An 18714-nucleotide genomic window follows, 5' to 3' on the forward strand; every position below is an offset into this window, starting at 1 on the left:
AATGAACAAGACCATTGTTCAGGACCTGAGTTCTAGTTTGCCCGGTTAACTATAGGTGTGACCCTCAGACAAATCCTTTAATCCTTTAAGACCTTGATGTTTTCTCCTGTAAATTGTGGAAACTCCATAAAAAGTGTCCTTCCAAAGCAATTCTATAAACAAGCAAAATACATAATCAAAATCAATAAGATTGTCATTGAGTTGATCCTATCATATCACACATAACTTGGGAAATATTTAATGGCTTCTCCAACTGACAAAACACCAGTTTTAATTCTATTTAATGAAGTCATTTTTTTTTTTTAAAGATTTTATTTTTCCTTTTTCTCCCCAAAGCCCCCCAGTACATAGTTGTCTATTCTTCGTTGTAGGTCCTTCTGGTTGTGGCAAGTGGGACGCTGCCTCAGCGTGGTCTGACGAGCAGTTCCATGTCCGCACCCAGGATTCGAACCAACGAAACACTGGGCTGCCTGCAGCGGAGCGCGTGAACTTAACTGCTCGGCCACGGGGCCAGCCCCTAATGAAGTCATTTTTTTGAGATTTGGATAGTAAGTTACACTGGAACACAAACAAGAAACAATGATGCTCTATTCTAGTGAATAGTAATATCTTCTTTAAAATTGTACTTTTCTCTTGAAAGCATGGAAGGTAGGGGTAAAAAAGAGAAGACTTTGTACATATTACATTGTTCATATATTCTCAAATAATATCACATTTTAAATAATATCGCTTCAGTTCCATAAAATGTTGTGCTTCATTGAGAAACCATAATTAAGATGCAAGGTATGATACCGGCTCAACAGAAGGTTGACATAAGGGAAGCCATACTGTAGAAAAGAAACCATATTGTAACTTTGAATGACCTCTGAATAACTAACCCAGACATGCTCTGTAGATTTTATGGACTCTCCCAGCTGCTATAAATTGATAATTTTGTTCTTCTGAGTTCCTTAGGAATGTGATGACCCCCAGGCGGAGAGTCCGCACTGATAGCCATCATCACTGACAACTGAAAGATCAGGGTATAGGGCGTTGCTCTGGTCTCTGCATATCCAGTAAAAAAAAAGACTATCAGGAACTGAGGCCAGATAATTGTCCCCACTGGAGATCAGATGGAGGCCTCGCTGGCATTAGGTCTACTTTCAGGGACTGTTAAAATTTGGGTTGTCTCTATTTTTTATCCTTCTGGTCAGACACTTGATTATAAAATGTACTTTTAGATGTTCCAAAACTGTTGAGCAAGATACAAAATTCTAATAATACATACAAAAGTGTTAACATGAAGCCAGGAACAAGAGAATATTTCCAAATGAATGTTAAACAATTTCGTTCCTCTAACCCAGATCTACGCCCCAATTCAGCAGGAAGTAGCTAGATCGGTTGTGGCCCCAAATCCTTCAAGAATGAGGGATACCAAAGAATAGGAGGGATTGAAACCGGCAAACGGTTAGCCATTGATGATTAAATAGCTAGGAACTAATTTTTTTTCCCTTTTGCATTACTGATTATAGCTTTTAGCTGTTTAATCCACCCATTGTTAACTGTGCTGTTTAGGCAATATGCTATCTGACTCCCACTAGGTTCCTATAGATAGCATCTCCCTTGACCCTGGGTCACCATGGTAATGGATGTTTGAGCTGATTCTCAGGAGTTAGAACCCCTTTGTCCACTCCAGGCCGGTTGAGACCATCAACGCATCAACTGGGCCCATGCAGATGTCCAATAGGCAACATTTTGATGTGAAGAGGCTAAAAACTCTCCCCTCAGATCATGCTAAGGCCACCATTTTGTGACCATGGGTCCTATGAAGAGGCATGGAGTCTGACTACACTTGCGCACATCATCAATTACCTCACCTCTCCTCACCTCCAATCACCTCTCTCCACTTTTCAGTCCACCTTGCCCCCATCCCATAAATATCCCTGAGTATTTTCGGGAAAGCAGATTTGAGACTCATGCTGTCAATTCCTTGCACGGCTGTCTTGTGATTAAACCTTCTCTCTGCTGCAATCTCATCATCTCAGTGCTTGGCTTTCTGGACAGTGGGCAAAAACGAACCTGGTGCAGTAACAGGTACAAGAGTAAAATGTGTCATCAGTTTTGTGGGGGATCAAAATTGGCCACCCCAAAATGTTTCTCTTTGGCCTAACAATTATTTTGGGCTGGTTACTTTTAAAAACTGCAGACATGGGAAAAGCTCTGAAAACCAAGTAGAAGCTACCCTTTTAAGAGACATTTACATTTGTAAGGGAAATCTCCATTTGTAAAGCTATCTCCCTCTCTATACCAGGAAGAAGGGGATGACTTTATCTCCAGAACCTCTTATCAAGGCAGAAGGCAAGGAGTTAAATCTGCGTAATAACCTTACTCTTGATTAATGTGCCTTTCTGGTAATCTCCCATAACTGACTCCCTGCACCCCCCACCCCCCAACATCCTCCTTTGTCTTTAGCTGAAGATGCCGTTTAACCTTGCAGCTTCAGCCATTCTGGCTGATTTACCCAGTTTTCCTGGGTTTCTCCCATGTATACATGTTCTAAAGCTTTGTTTGCTTTTCTCCTCTTATTCTATCTCATGTCAATTTAACTCGTAGACCAGTGTCGACGAAAATAATCCATAACCAATCTATAAATGAAAATTTGGGTGAGTTTATTCTGAGCTGAAATCTGAGGACCATGGCCTGGGCCTTTCTTCGCAAAGGAAGAAAGGGCACCAAAGAAGTGGGGTGCACAGAGTGGTTATATACCCCCAGAGAGGATGTTTCACATAGGATTGAAATGTCCCATTTACAATAGTCACGAGACTGCTCTGTCGGCACAGCGATTGTTGAAACAGCAGGTAGGTCTGCTGTCTCAGTGAACACAGGAGGGTGGCCAGTCTGTTGTCTCCAGCTGAGTGGTCACAGGTGAGCTTGGTGGTCAAAGGTGAGTGCAGCAATCAGTTCCCAGCCTAAGGAAAGATGCTTATCCCTAAGGAAATGCCAATGTGGGGGGAAGTTGCACCTTTATCTCAAGGGCCTTTGTTCTGGCCATAGGAAATGTCTGAGCAGATATACATGTGTGCTCAATAGCCACAGTCAGGCCCTTTTGGAAAAAACAAAGTCAGGCCAAATTAGGTTTATACCAAATGGCTTCCTCATATACTCCAATATATCCTATTGCTTGCCATTTTTATTTGTCACCAGCCAGAAGGACCTAGAATGGATAGAGGAATTCTCTTCCTCCCCTACAGTTTTCAGTACGAAAAAAAGATTATGTCTGCCTCTTTCTATCAAAAAGGATCCTGGTGGAAAAGATTGGATGGAAGTCTTTCATGACTCACCTCTCTAAATTTGGTGGCCTGAACTTCCAGGGACTGCAAGGCTTCTTATGAGGCAAACATGGAAAGAAGTAGAACAAGCAGCCCAAAACTGGAGTCAGAACACCTGGATTCTAATCCTGCCCCTTTCATTACTTAACTAGCAGTTTCACCATGAGTAAATATTTTTAATCCTGCTGAGTTTCTTGTTTAAAAAACGAGGTGTTGGATCAGATGCTATATTCAACAAACGGAACTCAAAAATGCTGTGGATTTTCTCCTCTCTTTTGAATAGCAAGGTCTAAGGATGGGGCTTTGTCTGTTCAGGGCTGGCTGAGCTAACCCCTGACCTCTGTGCTGAGCAGCATGGTTAACACTCCAGATGTGGAGAGGCCACAGCCCACCTGGAGGGCAGAGGAAATGGTTCAGGAGCAATTGTTTCCATATGCATTTCCAGAGCTGAGACACAGGAGTGCTTTGGAGATGGCAGGAAAGGGAAGCAATTTATCCTTTCACATCCTTCAGAAAGCTTCCTGGGGAGTTCATGACCTTGGTCTATCAAACATCTTTCTTGGTATTGATTCTTGAAAGGGCGTCAGAAGCAATCTTAAGGGCATTTTATTTTGAATTTCACTATATAAACCTTGTTTCAAAGTATCACTTGTAAACCAATCTCTTTGTGCACAGGTTTAACAAACTCTGTTTAAACAGAATTTGAAGGAGTAATTTTTGCCAATGATATTATTAGGCAATGCATATTGATGTCATAAACAATGAAGTATGTATGGTTATCGCGTTTTGCTTAGTCATGTACATCTTGGTAATAATTTTTGAGGCCCACTGTATTATTTAGCCCAATTGCAAATCAGCAGGTAAAAATTAGCAATACCTTTGCTTCTTCCATTAAAGCATACAAGTGTCCAACCAACGTCATGTCTAATACACAGGGAAGAACATTCATTTTCTGACTTTTCTTTACAGTCTTCTCTTAGACACAAGTGCATATCAATTCACTTCCTACCAATACAGAGAGGGAGAAAATTGAATTCCCACTAATAATATGTTTCTAAAAAGATTCTCATAATATAATCATAAATGTACACCAAAAAAGAATAAGGTATCTGTGGCCATGGATGTCCACTGCCCTCAAATATTTTTCCCCATCCCTCAATTACACAGACTTTTGATCACCATTTGGGAAATTTATGTTCAGTGGTGCCAGAAGCCAACAATTATGTGCTTTAGATTGTGTACTTTAAATACATAGCTCTTCTCCACACACATCTCAGGCTGTCACCAAGGGTTCTTGCCATTCCTATCCCCAGCTTGGTTTAATGAGCACAGCATAGGAGCAAAGGACTAACACTACCACTTCCATGTCTGGAGGATGTGCAAATATACCACCTTGCAAACGTAACTAGAATGTCCGACTTGGCCCAGAGCACAAATAACTGATTGCTATATAACAATAAATTATAGCAGTGTAGGCAATAAAATATGTTTGATTTTGCATGAACATAATTTCAGTTGTGGTTTGGTTGTTTTTCAGACTAAACGCATTATCAGTAAGGAACACAAACACGCAATGGCTTTATTTCTTCAACATGATAAATAAATGACAAACAATAGGATATATTGGAGTATATGAGGAAGCCACTTGGGTTAAAACTAATTTGGCCTGACCTTGTTTTTCCAAAAAGGCCTGATATGGCCTGTTGAGCATGCATTGTATATCTGCTTTAAATATTTACTACGTCCCAAAGACAAGAATGATGCCATTAAAGATAGGGATATAACTTACCCCCATATTGGCACTTCCTTTAGGATAAGCATCTCTCCCTAAACTAAGGATTAATTACTGACCTGCTGTGCTCACCTTGTGACCACTTACCTTGTGACCACTGAACTGCTGACCACCCATCTGCTGCGCCAGCTAAGCATCTCATGGCAATTATAAAAGGGACATCCCTAACATATGTGATGTATGCTCTATATTCCAAGATGGTATATAACCACTCTGTACTCCCCACTTCTTTGGTGCCTTCCTTTCTTGGGGAGGAAGGCCCCGGGCTAGTCCTCAGATCTGGCTCATAATAAACTCACCCCAATTTTGATTTATAGATTGATTATGGATTATTTGCATTGACAAATGGAAGCTTAAGAGTAGACTAACCAGTGTCATACCCAATACAGGACATTTTCATCATATATATACATATATACACACACACATATATATAATACACAAACACATTTATATATATTTCATCTATATATATACACATTTTCATATGTATGTTGGAGATTTAGAATCTATCAACTTATTGCATCTTTAAGTAGATAATACTCAATTTCCATAAAAGTTGTTCTCTGGAAATTAATCGGAAAGTGCTGAAAGCTTAGGCTTTGCATTAAATAGCCAGTACCTCATAAGGAAAAGGGTGTCATGAGAGAGAAATATGTAAAACTAAAATTACATTAAAAAGGAAACAAAAAACCACACAGAGCTGTAATATTCTAATGGGTAACACACAATATTCCAGTGCATTTTACACAGTAAACTCCTTTTTTTGAACAGGTTACTAGAACGAATCCCCAAGGAGCAAAACATCATTGGGGAGGATAGGAACCCGAGACAGCTTCTGCCAATATCCAGGGAATGATTCTTTCAGGAGGCTGCGGATTTGCCACTGAGCTCCTCTCAACCCTTAGGGTTTAGACAAGAGATGTAACCAGGTGTAGCATTCTACAATCTTTAATAAAGGAAAACCCAAGTCTTTTAATATATTTTAAACAGGATGTTACTTTCCTAGATTGAGTGTGTCATGTACCATGAGAGGTACATTCTTCTCTCCTGAAAACAGACCTATGAAATAGGGCTGCTGAGGAACGAGGTAATTGGGCCTGACAACTAGAGAATTGGATTGCCTTTAGTTACTAGGTGTCTGGAGTTTTTATTTTTTTTAGCATGTTGGTTCTTTATAAGATCAGAATCATGTCTAAGAACTGGATAATCTATATGAGAATAGCAACAACCTGATTCTGTTGGAACGGTTCTCAAAAAGAATTGTTAGTTACCACAATTTGAGGAGCTTACTAAGTCCTAATAATGAAAGTGAAAATTAGAAAGTAATGATACAAGATAACGTTAATTGAGAGATGACTATAGGTCAAATATGTTGTTATTTACTTACGAAATACTCTTAACCACTTCACCAGCTCCCTCCTGAATACCTGGATTCAAGTGCTTAAACACTATTTCATTAAGGACTCAAATATTCTTCACCACTCTCTGTCTCTCTCTCTTTCTCTCTCAAACACACGCACATCCATACATATGTCATGATATGATACTGAAGCTAGATAAGCTACTTTCTACTTTTCTAAGGATATCCAGAAATATAGACTCATATGAATTAAGTAAACTAAACGGTCAAGCTGTGCTATTAAAGACTTTCTAAGTGACTATAAGCATCAAATTCCTCATAAATATGTTCTGTTTCTTGAAAAAGAAAAAAAAATAGTGCATTCATTAATGTGCCAGCATACTAATACCTAAAATGTATCTATTATGCAAAATTGCTTCAATGATTTGAAAGGTACATTTGAGGAAAAAAAAATGTCTCTAGGTTCTATTTAAAATGAATTGTCATGATTTAAAGACAATTAATTAGGGGCAATGTCGTTGATGAACTGACCTGTATAGAATGTTTCAAAGAGTGAAAATTCACAGAAAATAATTTCAAAAGCTTCTTTTCTTTATGTTTCTCATTTGAGGAAAATGTTCTTTTGTCTGGACAATGTTAATAACTTCTTAGTCTTTATTCTAGTCATATCGGTAACTATGTGAATCAGGGCATTTCACTAGCTAATCTCAAAGTTAAGCAAAAAATGTGCAATTGTTCAAAAGCACTGAGAAATCAGGCAGGACTGGGTTAATGTATGCAAATGTGATACCGAGTCTCTGAAACTCTCTCTCTCTCTCTCACACACACACACACACACACACACACACACGCACACACACACACACGCATACACACACACACGCACATATACACAGAATTCTACTTATCTTTTTATTTACATTATTCTTAGGAAAACTTTCCTAGGGTGGCCAGGCTAGGCTAGCAAATTGTGTTTCCCAGACCAAGTTCCAGATGCTATTAACAGGGTGCAAGGTGTTTACAAATAATCAAATAAATTTGGGGCATGTTGGTTTAATCCAAGGTAACTGTCCCCTTTACTAGAAGCTTCTCTGAGCCTTTAATACAGTGATATGATTCTGACTCTCCAAGATGGGTAGAAATTATCCATGCAGCAATTGCCAAAATTGACTGCCCACAGAACCATCAAATTCTTTTCCCTTTTACTGAGGCAGATCTCCTAGCACCGGTGTGATGAGGAAGTAAATAAGAAAGCTCATGGTGAACTATCTCAGGAGAGTCACTCTGGGTCTCACTTCCATGCTCCCATTTTGCTGGTTGCCTGGCTTATTCTTCGAGGACCTCAAGTGTTTGAAATGACCTCATCATCTGAGTCCTATGGGGAGCCCCAACTCCCCCCCCCCCACTGCCCCCCACACACATACTCCTTCCATCAGAAGCAGATGTGTCTCCAGACCCTCCAGGCTTGTTTCCCTTAAAACCTTTTGGGGGTGGGGGAGGTGGTGAGCGGGTGGGAAGGAGGTCTGAAGTTTAGTGACTCACCTGCTCGATCTCACAAAGGGAGAAGCAATCATTGACATAAACTATTTCTCTCACCATGTCCTGCTCACTAAGACAAATTTATCTCTCTTGGCAAATTTTAAAATAAAACATATTGCCATATAGATAGTTACTTTATTACCTAGTATATATACTACAGCTTGTGTCTCTCTTTTCTCTAGGGGAAAATTTCATAATAATATTTTGTAGAGAAAATCCCAGGAATCAAGATGACATTACAACTTTCCTTCTCACCCAAATTAGATAATCACAAAAAGAATATTAAAAAATTTCTCACATGTAAAGACTGAAGCTCAGTCAAAATAAAACAGGAGTTGGGGAGAATTGACTTGTCTTTCCTCTTCACAGTATCTTTCAATCATATCAATGACTTTTTCCTAATGAATTCATAAAAATTCTGTTACATATTTTAAGCTATTTGCATAACTTGTTTTGTATCTCTTGGCAAGCTCCGAGCCATCTCAGTTTTGTATGTTCGTATCTAACTCTGATCACAGGGAATATGTGTGCTTCGAGACAGAGGGCATGGTGCAATAAATCAAGGTGGGAGAGCCAGGCACAGAATTTATCATAAGGGTGGCCACTGATTCCAGAATACCTTTCTGATCCACGCCTGGAAGAATTCCTGGCATTAGTAGAATTTCAATAAATATTTATTGAATTAATAAATTCAATAAATAATTTTAGTATAATAAATAATAATAAATAAATACATTTGAAGATAATGTAAAAGTAGCTGATCATATATCAATATTATAAACCTTAGATTTTTGGTTTAAAAAATGCTCCTTCAATTTGGCCCACTTGGGCTCAGATTCTAACCCACCACATGAGTCTGCTAAGGGCCGTTCACTACTTTGGATTATGTACCTTACTTCACATAAACTAATCTGCTGGCTGGTGATGTTCTAGATTTCGTATTATCTCACCATCATTCAATGGTTATTATTTTCAACATTTTCCCCATCTATTTTCAAGTAATGTGACCAAAAAAAGTAATCAGTTTCCATTAGGCCTTATGTGTTATAATTTTAAGCACTTTTTCTAACATCAAGGTTTGATTTAAATGATTTTTTAAAACATATAGAATGGTCAAGAACATCTCTTTACACTCAAGAATCTAGTGAATGATCTTAAAAATCTGAAACTATTTATTGCATTCAAGAAAATTCTAGAACTAACAAGCCATCATTGCCATGTAACACAAACTGTGTGGTAAAATAATGAGATGAATACATCTTTAGTAACATTAGGATACGAAATAAGTAAACAAAAAAACCCCTAGGTCCCTGGAGAGCTAATGACAAATTCACAGAGCTGAAAAGAAAGGGCTCAATGTACTTGATATGCTAAATAATAACTGTAGTTATGTTTTATTTTATAAGTAGTAAGTGAGACATTAAACACAGGCATACCAATTTGCATTTCATGATATGCTTATTGGAGAGAACTAGTGTTGATGCAAATAATCCATAACCAATCTATAAATGAAAATTGGGATGAGTTGATTCTGAGCCAAAATGTGAAGACCATATGGCCCTGGGAACTTCCTTCCCCAAGGAAGGAAGGGCACCAAAGAAGTGGAGTGTACAGAGTGTTATATACCCACAGAGTGTGTTTCACATATGATCGAAATGTCACTTTTATAATAGTCATGAGACTGGTCTGTCACCACAGTGATTGATGGACACAGCAGGTAGTAGGTCTGCTGTCTCAGTAGACACAGCAGGATGGCAGGTCTGTTGTCTCAAGCTGGGTGGTCACAGGTGAGCACAGCAATCAATTCCTAGCCTAGGGAAAGATGCTTATCCTTAAGGAAATCCCAGTGTGGGGGAAGTTGCACCTTTATCTTAAGGGCATTTGTTCTTGCCTTTGGGACATAGGAAATGCTTAAAGCAGATATACAATCCATGCTCAATGGCCATGTCAGGCCCTTTTGGAAAGACGAGGTCAGGCCAAATTAGGTTTACACCAAATGGCTTCCTCATATACTCCAATATATCCTATTGCTTGCCATTTCTGTTTGTCACTGGGTTAATAACTCTTTTATCTATGCACCCAACTCTCTCAATCACTGTTCCGAAAAGGAGATTTTATTTGTGGTCTAAAATCACATCCCAGGCTTACCTACCAATCCTTGTAATATCACTTTTTTGACATATTTCCTTGATATTTATTCTCTTTATCATATTTATTTCAAATTGCATTTAATAGTTTCTATTCCAGGAATTTCCCTTTCTAGTGTAAGGTTTATTTTTATTTCTACTGATTTTAATGCCCCTAAAATATTCCTGAATTTTAATTACTGACCTCTAGTCCTATGTATACTATTTAGCTTTGATTTGTCACTAGAAAAATACTAACAGAGGGTCTCTTTCTAAGTCTCACCATGCCCACTGGAAATGCTGCCATTTGTACTCGTATTCTCTTAGATTCTTGCAACTGGAAGTGTAGTCCTGGGACCAGCAACCTAGCCATCACCTGAGAGTTTGGCAGAAAAGCGAATTGCCAGGTGTTGCCCCAGACCTACCAAATCTGAATCAGCATTTTAACAATGTCACTGGATAGCTTGTATGTATATTAAAGTTCAAGAGGCACTGTCTTAGAACTTTTTTAAAGGGTCATTAAAAATCACAGACTCCATGTTTTTCAGAAACACTTTCCAGTGCATATTTACATGTCCCTGCCATTCTACCACTGCAGTTCTTAGAGAGGAAGAACCAGATTAGACCAGCCCAGCAAATTTATCCCTTGTCTCTATCTCCCTAAAGCCACATCAAGTTGAATGATACTCAGATACTGCTCTGTCTTTTGAGGTTTCTTCAAACGGCCAGTTATAATTCAATCAGGAAATAATCTCCAGGCTGTCGTTTTGTTTCCTTTTTGATTGAGTGTTACTCTGCTTTTTATATTTAACCTGTATTCACTCCAGCAGCATTTTATTTATGGTTAAATGAAATTTCCAGTCTTAGGACTACTTCTTCCCCACTTTGTGAAATCCGCCAGTATACAGATTGCAAATATGAACATTCAAAACAGGAAGGAGGGATTTACACAGCATACAAGAACCGGTGTTGGTGCTCTGGCTTAGAACACACAGCCTTCTTTACTTTCTAACTGTCAAGTGGACAGCGCCGCATATCACTGTCATTTGTTGTTATTTATATGAATATGCGTGCACATTCAGTAAGTACAACTTTTATGAAATCAAAGAATCTCATCTCTTCCTTTCTCCAGTGACTAGCACAGTGCTTGGCACAGAGTACACACTCAAAAAAAACCACAAAACAATGAGGTAAATATCATTCTCTTTTCATTCTAAACCACAAAGGATTAAAATATGCCAAGTTAAGCAGAGGTAATAATTACATTGAAGTTTACGGTATTTGTGACCACGAGAAACTCAAAGATCTTTTGATGACACTATCGCTTTATGCCAAAAAAACCTTCTGAGGCAGGAAAGTAAGCCTCAAAATAAGGAGTGGAGAAAAAGTTTTGCTAATTGCTTCTCTTTGACATTTAAACGCTGACTAACATTACAGCCAGGTAGTGAGGTAAATTAAGCTCATGGAAATATCAAATTTTATCTTTAAAAATATAATTCCCTCTCATTTTGAAAAATCACATTTGAGAATTGACAGAGAATGTACTTCAAAACACAAATGACTAAGCAGACATCACATAAAAACACCCACCAGCACTCATGCAGATCTCAGAACCCCCAGATAATAAACAAGGTTTAAAGGCCTTAATAGCCTCCAGCAGCTGGAAGAACATAAGGGGGCGGAAGAAAAATGTCTCCCCTTTCCCATAAGCCCATTCTCCAATAGTTTCCCATGCTGCCCACCCACTCAGTTAATTTACTAAAAGCTCACTTATATGGAGGACAGGAATAAGAACTCCCTAGTGCAATAAAACTCAGACAGTGATGAAATTGGAGGACTAAGCAGACTTTCAACAAGAGGTATGTGACATTTCACACTTCTGAAAAGTCTTCAGCCAGGTAAGGCACCATACTGCCTCTTATATTAGCCTTGATAGCAACCAGCTGGAGCTCACCTAAATTCACACATCTCACAGTGACAGCACCGGCTTTGGGCTACCTCGCCTGAGCCTTTCACAGCTGGGAAGAATGTAAACCAAGTATAAAATGTAGGTAGGATGCCTAAGAAATCCTTTGCTTTCATTCCTTTCATCTCCCAAATATGCCCTGTCCCCATAACAGATTATCCTAGTAGCCTCTCTAATCACCTCCAAGCATCCGCACAAATCCCAAAGACGTCAGTATGTGTTTTATTGCTCATATTTCTACTGAAAATCCTGCCTAGGTAGCAGTATCTAAAAATACTCCTAAACCCTGTTGCTTTTTCTGAAGAGGCATTCTGAAGAGTGCTTCTGTGCAGTGGAGTTCCAGAAGGATTGTTTTGCCTGTTCTGTTCATTAAGGTCAATTAACTCTATGTTCAGCATCATTCATGACGCATATGTGCATAAGTGTGTTTGTGATCCACCCTGGAGAAGGTAGGACAGGAAAGTAATAACTTGTGTTCACAAGGCATTTATTTTTTTCTACTGATATCAAAGGGATTAAACAAAATGATCCAATTCTATATTCTAATGTTCCTATGAAATGAAAAGGGAAAGTAAGATTTTCGTTTTTTTTTTTTTTTTAATATATAAAGAGGGTCTGAATCTGCTGTTTCTAATCGAATCCATAATCAGGCTTACCTGTGTGCCATCTTCCCCTATGTGGGCTCACTTATTCCCCAGCCAAGCCAATTCAAGGGACTAGATCTTGTTTAAAAAGATTTTTATCTTTTTTCTTGACTCTTTGCAATTTCTTAACAGGAAGCTTTGCGTTTTTTGTTTTCGTTCTTTTTAGATTGTTTGTCTCCTCCCGTCTCTCAGCCCCGGTCTCTATTTACTGTGAACCTGGGAGCACTTCCAGGCTTTGGCACCTTTGCCCTCTGGCTAAATACTGCTTACTATTCCGCTGAGAATCAGACCTTGAAATTCAACATGTGGAGATAATGAGAAAAAGCTGTTATGCAGAAAGGAAGAAGAGCTTAAGGAAAGTTTTAAAAGGAGTCATGTAGACAGAGTGCTTGTTATTGTTGAGTAAACCACATGGCTTTAGCATCCTCTTTAAGAATTATGGCTTTTGTGAGTTTCAGGAGGGAATTATTGCTGCAGCCAAAAGAACACATAATAATGCTTAAGATCAAAGCTTTTCATTTTAACTAGAGATAAGGTAACCTACACTTTCATTCAGTTAGTGCCACTTTATTTATTTTCATAAAATACCATCTACAGTGCAAAGAATGCCCTATCTTTTGCATTCTCAGTTCTCTAAGTGTGTGGCTTATTAATTATGCTGAAGCACCTCATGGAATAATTATATTGATTTTTATTTCAATTCAATTAAGAGCACTGAATACCTATAAAATGCAAAGCCCACACAATGGAATCCAGATGTTCTAGTCTTCAAGAAGCTTACAATCCAGTAAAAGAGGCAGACAAGACCTCCAGGGAGGGTGGAAAAGGTGGGCTGGAGTTTCTAGCAGTTGGGTTATGCACTAATAGCCGTGTGATTATATTTAAATTAAGATTAGTTGAACAAACTTTTATTGACTGCCTACTATGTGCCAGACACTGAGAGGATACAAAGATCAACAAAAAAGAAGATATAATAATGACAATGATGATGATAGTGGTGGTGATGATTTGGAAGTTTGGCAGCCGTTATTCTCCCTATCACAAATGGTACAAGTAAAGGGAAGCCATTGCAAGTTTTTAGGAAGTGTTATAGTCAAGTCATCAATATTTAGGTTGGATTAGAAGAAGGAAATTTGGAGCCACTGGGAACTGTCAATGCGAATAATCCATAACCAATCTATAAATGAAAATTGGGGTGAGTTGATTCTGAGCCAAAATGTGAGGACCATATGGCCTGGGCCCTTCCTTCCCAAAGAAGTGGAGTGTACACAATGCTTATATACCCTCAAACAGCATGTTTCACATATGATTGAAACGTCGCTTTTATAATAGTCATGAGACTGGTCTGTCACCACAGTGATTGATGGACACAGCAAGTAGTAGGTCTGCTGTCTCAGTAGACACAGCAGGATGGCAGGTCTGTTGTCTCAAGCTGGGTGGTCACAGGTGAGCACAGCAATCAATTCCTAGCCTAGGGAAAGATGCTTATCCTTAAGGAAATCCCAGTGTGGGGGAAGTTGCACCTTTATCTTAAGGGCATTTGTTCTTGCCTTTGGGACATAGGAAATGCTTAAAGCAGATATACAATCCATGCTCAATGGCCATGTCAGGCCCTTTTGGAAAGACGAGGTCAGGCCAAATTAGGTTTACACCAAATGGCTTCCTCATATCTCCAATATATCCTATTGCTTGCCATTTCTATTTGTCAGAACCTATTTTGACAGTCCTAGTGAGAGATAATGAGAATCTGTACTCAGAAAGTAGTCAAGGAAAGGGTGAAGTAGATTGCATTCTTTTCTGAGATTAGAATATATTCCATAGTTTTTTAGAACAAGATGTATAGCCTTGCACCTAACAGTGATGGGAGAATCATTAGATTGGATATACCTGGGGTTGATTTCTGGTTCTGCCACATAGCTGTGTAACACTGGACAAGGTAACTTAGCTCTTTAAGTCTCAATTTCCTCAGCTATAAATATAACTAGCTCTATACATGCCATGGGATCATTTTCAGGACTAACAATTATATAAAAGGTAGAGCACAGTGCCAGACATTTAGCTAGTTTTCAGAAATAGTAACTATTATCAATATCATGTTATAGCTTTTATTCTCATGTGTTGGCTTTGTAATATCATGCACTAAGATGGAACAACTGGATTGGGATAAACCTGTCTTTACAATGGGGTCTCACTTCTTTGTTCAAATTATTAGCCAGAGGATTTGTCATATGGTTATGTAAAATCAATTATTGAGACAACTGAAATGAATAGATAAGAGAAATTGAAAATCTGGATCCCAAAACTCAGTTGCTTACAGGGATCAAGCAAGTAAAATGTGAGTGTAAATTGAAACAAATGAAACTAAGATCTAATAGGATCTGAAAAACGCGTGCCATAAACTAATGGAATTTGACTTTAAACTTTTTTGCTGGCCAAATAAAATGTTCGCAGGGTCTGGGCTTGCAGCTCTTTATAGAGTATAGTGGTTTAGGACAACCTTTTCAATGCGATCCACAGCAAGAAACGGATTTTAAAATATCACAACAGCACATATGGAGATATAACTAAACAAAATTTCTCAAAATGATACTTAAAACATGTGAATTTTATTGATATTCTCTATTCTGTTCTAGTCTATTCCATTCCACTCCATTTCTTTACGTTCCTTACTCTCTTATCCTGTCCTATCCTGACTCATTCAAAGAAAATCCTGGGCCATATCTTCTAAATTTATTTTTCTAGTCTCTAATGGGTTACAACCCAAGTTTATGAAACTCTGGCTCATAGCAGTGGATTAAAAAAATTTTTGATGATACTCTAATCATTAAAAATTTTTGAAATAAAAAGCATAGGTAGATATATATCTATTGCTATTAATCTGTTAAATGTTAAGAAAAGTTTATTTTTTAGAGAAAAATATAAATAAAATTTAAATAATTTTTCCTTAGCACCCCTTGGTGAGGTCTAACCCAAGCTCCCCACCTGAACACTTGTATGACTTTGAGACAGTGAGTTAAACTCTCCAAGCTTACAATTTTTTTTTTTTTTTGAGGAAGATTAGCCCTGAGCTAACTACTGCAAATCCTCCTCTTTTTGCTGAGGAAGACTGGCCCTGAGCTAAGATCCGTGCCCGTCTTCCTCTACTTTATACATGGGACACCTACATCAGCATGGCTTTTGCCAAATGGTGCCATGTCTGCACCCGGGATCCAAACCTGCGAACCCCAGGCCACCGAGAAGCGGAACATGCAAACTTAACCACTGTGCCACCAGGCTGGGCCCCCAAGCTTACAATTTTTATCTGTAAACTGGGAATGATAGTATCCATTTCACAGATTTATTGGGATAATTTAATTAAATATTGTGTTTCAAGCACTTGACCTCCCCACAAGTAAATAATGTTAATTTTAAGTTAATATTAACTGAACAAACTTTTATTCACTACCTACTATGTGCCAGGCACTGAGAGAATAGAAAGATCAATAAAAGATAAGATACGATGAGGAGGAGGAGGATGAAGTAGTAGAAGACAGAAGATGAAGAAGAGAACAGAGAGGAAGGCATATTCTGGTGGGAAAGCCAACTTATACAAATTATAAAACAAGGCAGAATATAACATGTCTTACATGCCTTAATTAAGCACTGTGCCTAACGTCTAGTATGAAATAAATATTTTTTAATACATGCATGTAATGACTAATGAATAGATGAATGAGCCCCAACTTTGGCCACATCCTGCCACCAAAAGAAGTGACCTATTTCAGACCCCTAATTAATGCCCCTTGGACATCTAAGATAAAAAAATTAATGTGATTATTAAGTTTTTCTTAGTAACTTTTACAATTACAAATGCCACATCAAATGTGTGCATTCCCAAAACAATGATTAAAAAACAATCACAGCTCTTTCAGATTATTTTATTTGCATCAAAATATGGAGAGGAAGTAACTCCTATTAAACTTCCTTTCTTCTTACTCAGTAATCAGAGAGCAAAGGCATCTCACTCCAGACAGTTAAGGAAACTTAAGGTCATATATTAATAACCCAAAAATTTCCTAAAATACTTTGAAAGTTAATTTATGTTATAGATAAGTCATGGGGCCGGCCCAGTGGCACAGTTGTTAAGTGCACACATTCCACTTTGGCAGCCTGGGGTTCGCCAGTTGGGATCCCGGGAGCAGACATGCCACTACTTGGCAAGCCATGCTGTGGCAGGTGTCCCACATATAAAGTAGAGGAAGATAGGCACAGATGTGAGCTCAGGGCCAGTCTTCCTCAGCAAACAGAGGAGGATTGGCAGCAGATGTTAGCTCAGAGCTAATCTTCCTCAAAAAAATAAATAAATAAAAAACATAGATAAGTCATTTTATAAATCAACAGGCAAGGCTATTATAACCATATTACTAGTTCTTTTCACATGATTATTAAAGGGCCGTCTTCAAACATACATTCATTTTTCATCTTCTCTTTCTCACCACTTCTTTTCTATTTAAAGCCAATAGGAAATCTCCTTAAACAGGTCTCTCGTTATGGAGAATGTAGAAATGGGTTTCAGATGTACTTTTTGAAGCAGTAAATTATGTTTTATCATTCAGAGGATGCAACTTATAAGGTGAGACATTGTAGCCAGATAGAGAAATGACATTTTTCAATTGCTGTTGGCTGTAGTTCTGTTTTTATTAACCCTCTTGCTGGTAAATCTAAATGAAGCTCTATGAAATCAGATGTGAAATAATAACTTTCTTTAGTGCCATTCAGGCAATGGAGAATGATTTTCCATTTGCAGAAATATCATCTAGGAAATAACCTGCAATGGCAATTTGTCAAGAAAAGAAATCCATCCCCAAACTTGATAATGCTCGTAGAGAGTGCAGCATGGACATAGTTTCACAGTTACCATTTGAACCCAGCTGTCCCCAGAATTATCAGTCTTCCTACGTTTCTCCCACTCCTCCTTCATTCTCTCAGCCTCCTCTCACCCTTCACCAAACAGGCTAGCAGCTGTGTTTCTCTATTCAGCATATGAAGTGCATGCAACAGCTTTCAAAACACTTGCAAATACATTCTCATTCAATACAATAATCCTGTGAGGCTCACAAGGTGGATCATTATCTCTGTTCTATAAAAGAGGAAACTGAAGCCATGATGAAGTGACTTGTCTAAGGTGATGCATCTAGAAAGAGGCAAGTATGTGGCTAACACCTCTTTCTGGATCATTGCTCTTTGGAATACTCTGCTGCTCCATGAGTCATTAGGGAAAAAAAATGAAAGGAATCATAAAAACCAAGAAGCCCTGAGCCCATGAATACCAAGTGTTTCATCACTTTCTTATTACCTTAGTCATTATTTATTTGCTTTTGAGCAATTAATCAATTTATTTCAGAAAGTATTTCAGTTATTTATTGCCACAATAATGCTGCATAATGAACCTCCCCCAAACCCAGTGGCTTAGAAAAATAAGCATCTAGGGGCTGGCTCCATGGCATAGTGGTTAAAATTCAGCAGACTCTGCTTCAGTGGCCCAGGTTCATAGATTCAGATCCTGGGCATGGACCTACACTACTAGTCAGCCATGCTATGGCAGTGACCCACATATAAAACAGAGGAAGATCAGTACAGATGTTAGCTCAGGGCTAATCTTCCGTAAGCAAAAGAAAGAGGGAGATTGGCAACATATGTTAGCTCAGGGCCAGTCTTACTCAGCAAAAAGTAAATAAGCCAGCTAAAGCCAGCCCTGAGGGCCTAGCAGTTAAAGTTTGACACACTCCACTTCAGCAGCCCAGGTTTGATTCCCAGGCATAGAACCACACAACTCATTGGTCAGTAGTCATGCTGTGGCAGCAGCTCATATAGAAGAACTTACAACTATACACAACTATGTACTGGGGCTTTGGGGGGAAAAAGGAAGAAAAAAGGTGGAAGATTGGTAACAGATGTTAGCTTAGGGTGAAACTTCCCTTGAAAAAAATAAATAAC

Source organism: Equus caballus, chromosome 17, assembly GCF_041296265.1.
Source record: "Equus caballus isolate H_3958 breed thoroughbred chromosome 17, TB-T2T, whole genome shotgun sequence".
In the NCBI taxonomy this organism is placed as follows: domain Eukaryota; kingdom Metazoa; phylum Chordata; class Mammalia; order Perissodactyla; family Equidae; genus Equus; species Equus caballus.